This window comes from Triticum aestivum, chromosome 4B, assembly GCF_018294505.1.
Source record: "Triticum aestivum cultivar Chinese Spring chromosome 4B, IWGSC CS RefSeq v2.1, whole genome shotgun sequence".
Lineage (NCBI taxonomy): Eukaryota > Viridiplantae > Streptophyta > Magnoliopsida > Poales > Poaceae > Triticum > Triticum aestivum.
This window is the reverse complement of record NC_057804.1, coordinates 490,980,735-490,986,855: the sequence shown is the minus strand read 5'-3', so window position 1 is coordinate 490,986,855 and position 6,121 is coordinate 490,980,735.

Sequence of the window (6,121 nt, the reverse complement as noted above, 5' to 3'; positions counted from 1 at the left end):
TCTGTTTTCATTGTGTTATGTGCTTGTTTTGATGATTCTATGGTTTCCCTTGAAGAGTTTTTGCCATGGAAAAGTTAGAATACAGTAGATATATTACAATAACAAAATATGAATGGGTTTACAACAATACTTAAAGTAGTGATTTGCTTCCTTATACTAACGGACCTCATGAAGTTTTGTTGAGTTTTGAGTGATTGAAGCTTTCAAGTTTTGGGTGAGATCACGATGGATGAAGGAATAAGGATTAACAAAAGGCTAAGCTTGGGTATGCCTGAGGCACCCCAAGATAATACCCGAGAAGTATCAAGAAACTAAGCTTATTTTTATTCGTCACATATTATGAGTTTTGCTTGGAGCGTCTTGTATGATATGAGTCTTTACTTGTTTTGTTTGCTATTTTGTCACAATCATCCTTGCTGGACACACCTATTTGAGAGAGCCAAAATTATTCTATGATTTGTTAGAATTGCTCTTTATGCTTCACTTCAATTTTTTAGAGCCATGGAATTGCTCTAGTGCTTCACTTATATCTTTTTGAGCACGGTGTGCTTTGTTATTTCTGAAGACATTTTCTCATGCTTCACTTAGATTAATTTGAGAGAAGAAAATTTTGTGATCATGTTCTTCACTTATATTTGTTTGAGCTTATCAAAAGAAACACTTGAAACTAGTCCCAATATGATAGATATTCAAGAGGGATATGATAAAAACTTTCATGAAGATCATTGGACAAAATAAACTTGATTCTTTGTAATAGTTTTGAGATATGATGATAGTGATATGTGAGCCATGTTAATGAGAAATTATGTTTTAGTAAGAATATTGATGTTAAGGTTTGTGATTCCCTATGCAAGCACGAAAGTCAATAATTATGCAATGAAATTACATCCTACTTGTGGTGCATTATTCGGTGTTAGTCATGCTCAATGCTTGCTTATGTGATTTTTGTTTCTTGGTTGGTCGCTTCTCAATATATTTGCTAGCCTCCAGTTGTACTAAGTAGAAATACTACTTGTGCATCCAAAATCTTCAAACCCAGTTTTGCCACATGAGTCCACCATACCTACCTATATGCAGTATTCCCTTGCCGTTCTATGCAAATTTGTATGTGCCATCTCTAAATTTCGAAATAAACTCATGTTTTGTGTGCCCGTACCACTCATGAGGCGGTGAGGGGTGGCCGATATTTTTCCATGCTAGATGTGTTATTCTCAAGATGAGTGTTTATTAACTTGTCATTGCACGAGAGTACGGCAAAGGTATTAGGGATGCCAAGTCCCGAAATGAAAAATAAATTTACTTTATGTTGTCAAATAATAAATTCCTTGGAAAGTGTTGGTATGGACAGCACCTGTGGATTCCGTTAGCAGTGGAATGTGAAAGTACGGTGGAAAAAGGAATAAATTTAATTTCCGTTTGGGAACCGCCTATGATGTATGTAGCATGGAAAGTATTGGGAACTCTACGTCGTTTTCACGGACGGGAAAAGTATGCCTCCCAAGATTATTTTCATCTCTTAATTTTTGCTTTGAGTTCTGACACCTCTACAAATCCCTACTTCCCTCTGTGAAGGGCCTTTCTATTTACTTTATGCGTTTAACATGTATCACAAATTAAAGTGCATAAGTAAAGGGCTCGGGTAAGAGATAAGTAAAGGGATCGGGTAAGAGATAAGTAAAGGGCTCGGAGTAAGAGATAACTGAGGCACGCGGAGACGATGATGTATCCTGAAGTTCACACCCTTGTGGATGCTAATCTTTGTTTGGAGCGGTGTGGAGGCACTAGGGCCACCGTAATCTCCTCATGCCCTTGCACAATGCAAGATTCTGTGATTCCACTAAGGGACCCTTGAGGGCGGTCACCGAACCTGTACAAATGGCAACCCTTGGGGGCGGTCACCGAACCCGTACAATTTGGAAACCCTTGGGGGCGGTCATCGAAACCCGTCAAATTGCTCGGGGCGATCTCCACAACCTAATTGGAGACCCCGCCGCTTGCCCGAAGCTTTACACCGCAATGATTGAGCTCCAAACACCACCAACCGTCTAGGGCACCAAGGCACCCAATGGGAACAAGCTCAAGGGTACCAAGCACCCAAGAGTAATAAGCTTCTCAACTTCACTTCCATGTATCACCATGGAGAACTCAAATCGATGCACCAAATGCAATGGAAAGGGCACACAGAGTGCCCAAGTCCTTCTCTCCTAGATCCCACCAAAGCAACTAATGCTAGGGAGGAAAATGAGAGGAAGAACGAAGAAGAGAACATGAAGAACTCCAAGATCTAGATCCAAGGGGTTCCCCTCACATAGAGGAGAAAGTTATTGGTGGAAATTTGGATCTAGATCTCCTCTCTCTTTCCTCCCCAAAACTAGCAAGAATCCATGGAGGGATTGAGAGATAGCAAGCTTGAAGAAGGTCAACAATGGGGGAAGAACACGAGCTGAAAAGATAAGATTCAATGGGGGAAGAAGAACCCTTTTATAGGTGGGAAAAAATCCAACTGTTATGCTTAGCCCACACATGAGCGGTACTACCGCTCAAGCGAGAGGTACTACCGTTGGCCACAGCGGCACTGCCGTTAGACCCAACGGTACTACCGTTGGGGTCAGAGCACACGGGGGAGAGATGGAGAGAAGGAGACCACGAGAGGAAGTGGCAGCGGTGGTAGCCGGGGTACTACCGCTTATGGGCTAAGCGATACGACCGCCCTACTGCCACTGCTACTGTCGCCCCTTGATCGAGTATAAGAGGGGTCAACGGTAGTATGCCGATGGGGCCAACACTAGACTACCACTGAAACCCGACACGAGAAATGCAAGACCCAAATCGAGGCGGTAGTAGAGCGGTACTGGAGTGGTACTACCACCTGTCGCAACAGGCGGTACTACCGCTCTCGACTGCGGTACTATCGCAGGTGCAACAAGAAAGCTCCAAGCAAAGCAAATGCAACAAGAAAAACCAGAGCTGCCATAACTTCTGCATATGAGCTCCGAATTGGGCAATCTCAAGCTTGTTGGATAGAGGAAGACGAGTAGCATCAAAACGCTTCCGCTTACCGATCTACAAGGGTACGTAGATGCTCCCCCCTCTCGTAGCTATGCATCTCCATGGATAGATTTTGTGTGTGCCTAGTTTTTTTTGTTTTCTATGCAACGTTCCCCAACATCGGCAACAACTACAGGTGTTATAAATATGTATCTCTTGTAGCAAAAAATTAGGCAGCTGCGCTTTTCGCAAAAATTAGGAAGTAACGTATGAGCGGTACTACCGTGGAGTGGGGTGTTACTACCGCTAGGGAGCTAAAAACTGCCCAAGGAAACAAAAAGGCCTGAACTGCCATAATTTCTGCAAATGAGGTCCGAATTGAGCAAACTCAAGCTTGTTGGATAGATGGCGACAAATACTATCTAGAACCCTTTTTTGGCACTCCGCCGGAGGGGAACACGATCATGGAGGGGTTCATCATCCTCATCGGTGCCTCTACGATGATTCGTGAGTAGTTCAACTCAGACCTACGGGTCCGTAGGCAGTAGCTAGATGGCTTCTTCCCTCTTTGTTTCTCAATACAATGGTCTCTTCGAGATCTATTTGATGTAATGACTTTGTGCGGTGTGTTTGTTGGGATCCGATGAATTATGAGTTTATGATCAGATTTGCCTTGATTTAATATCGATTCTTGATTATTATAGCCTCGTATTTCTTCTCCGATATTTGGGTTTTGTTTGACCAACTTAATCTATTTATCTTGCAATGGGAAGAGGTGCTTTGCGATGGGTTCGATCTTGCGGTGTCCTTTCTTAGTGTCAGGAGAGGCAACAAGGCACGTATTTATTGTTGCTAATAAGGATAAAAAAATGGGGTCTATTCCTACATGAATAGATCCTGTCTACATCATGTCATCGTTCTTATTGCGTTATTCTGTTTTTCCATGAACTTAATACACTAGATGTTTGTTGGATAGCGATTGATGTGTGGAGTAATAGTAGTAGATGCAGGCAGGAGTCGGTCTACTAATCTTGGACGTGATTCCTATATACATGATCATTGTCTTGGATATCGTCATAATTATTTGCTCTTCTATCAATTTCCCAATAGTAATTTGTCTACCCACCGTATGCTATTTTCTCGAGAGAAGCCACTAGTGAAACCTACGACCCGTGGGTCTATTTTCTATCATATTTCTTTCCGATCTACTATTTGCTTTTGAGATCTATTTTTATTTGCAATTTTTATTCAGTTCTATATTATCAAAAACCCAAAAATACCTCGCTGAATTTTATTTTATTTTATTTGCATCTATCAATCTATTACAACTTTCTCCCGTCCACTCGCCAATTTCTGGTGCCATTACCCGAAAGGGTTTGACAACGCTTTTAACATGTCGGGTTGCAAGTATTTGTTCTTTGTGTGCAGGTACCATTTACATAGTGTTGCGCGCTTCTCCTACTGGTTCGATAACCTTGGTTTCATCACTGAGGGAAATACCTACTGTAGCTGTGCTGCATCATCCCTTCCTCTTTGAAAAAATACCGACGTAGCTTAAAGCGACATCAAAAGTAATTTCTGGCGCCGTTGTCAGGGAGGATCATGTCAAGATAGTCTCCTGTCAACGTGCAAATTTCTGGCACCGTTGCCGGGGAGACATCACCAACATCTATCAGGTTCCTACTCACAAATCTCATCTCCTTGCAATTTACATTATTTTCCATTTGCCTCTCGTTTTCATCTCCCCTACTTCACAAAAAATTGCCCTTTTTTATTCGCCATCTTTTTCGTTCGCCGTTTTCCCGTCGGATCTCTTACTATGCTCATCACTTTGAGTGATTTCGGTATGGCAGAAATAGATGATGGCCTAACTCCTAAAATTGGACGATCAGGTAATCTGGATGCTAAAACCTTTGTTTTGGGGCAAGGGAATGTTATGGGAAAAAACATATCTAAGAATTTTTTTCAATTGTGTTGTAAATTTGACTCTTGATGACACTCCAATACTCAAAAGAACTAAATCTTATGCGGAAGCTATTTCGGCACTAGTACTGAAACTTGAAAATAAATTTATTCGCACCCATCATCTATTTAGGAAACCATAACCATCTTTGATCAACGAGCTAATCTAGTAGAGGCTTACTAGGGACATGATGCAGTTTATATATTCACACATATGTTAAGTTTTCGGTCAATACAATTCTAACATGAATAATAAAAATTTATCATGAATAAGAAATATGATAATAATCAATTTTATTATTGCCTCTAGGGCATATTTCCAACAATATGCTGGAGTTGTTTTTTTGCCCAAAGTGCACTAAATGACAATTTCTTGGCATTCCGCTGATCTGTTGGACATGCTGTAAGCAACACTCCATGATACCCTACTCAAAAGATTTAATCCGCTCCAATTCCTGAGAGCATCTCCTACAGATAATGAAAAACAGATGTAGTGCCTAAAATCTATCATCTGGGGCACTTTGGGACCAAAAACTAGCTCCAACACATGATGTATGTCTATCAGGTGATGATTATTTTTGGGCAGCCCCAAATTATCGCCCTAAATACTGCAAAATTGCAGCATCCCTAGCGGCTGCCAAAAAATTGAAATGTTGTGACGGAAACCCAACCGTCATGCTGAAACTTTCGTGCCACCCGACCGTTGCCCCATTCCGGCTCATTCTCGGCACCGGTTGCCATCGCCGCCACTCTGGCGACCTCCCCCCAGCCCCGCCGCCACCCCATCGCTTGTTCAAGTCAGCAAAGACAATCGCGCAGAAGCTCGAAACATTGCCGCTGATTTCAACCCTTCCTCCGCCCCCTCCACCGCCCGAGATGGTCGTCATTGCGCCACCGTTGGTCTCCGATGTCAATTAGTGGTCGGGTGCCCTCCTGTTGACCGCCCGACCTCGGTTGAGCTGTTGGCATCGTACGGAGCTCTCGGTGCTCGGGTCGTGTGCCGCCGGCAGAGTTGGCCACACCCCCGCCTCCCAGTCACTTGTGAGTCCTGTCCTAAGTGGCCCGATGATCTCCTTGGCCCCAGCGACTGAAATCATGCTCGGTTGTCGACGATTGTCAAATCCGCCTCCCGGTCTCCCAACCGCTGAATCTCATATTTCAATTGCTTTCT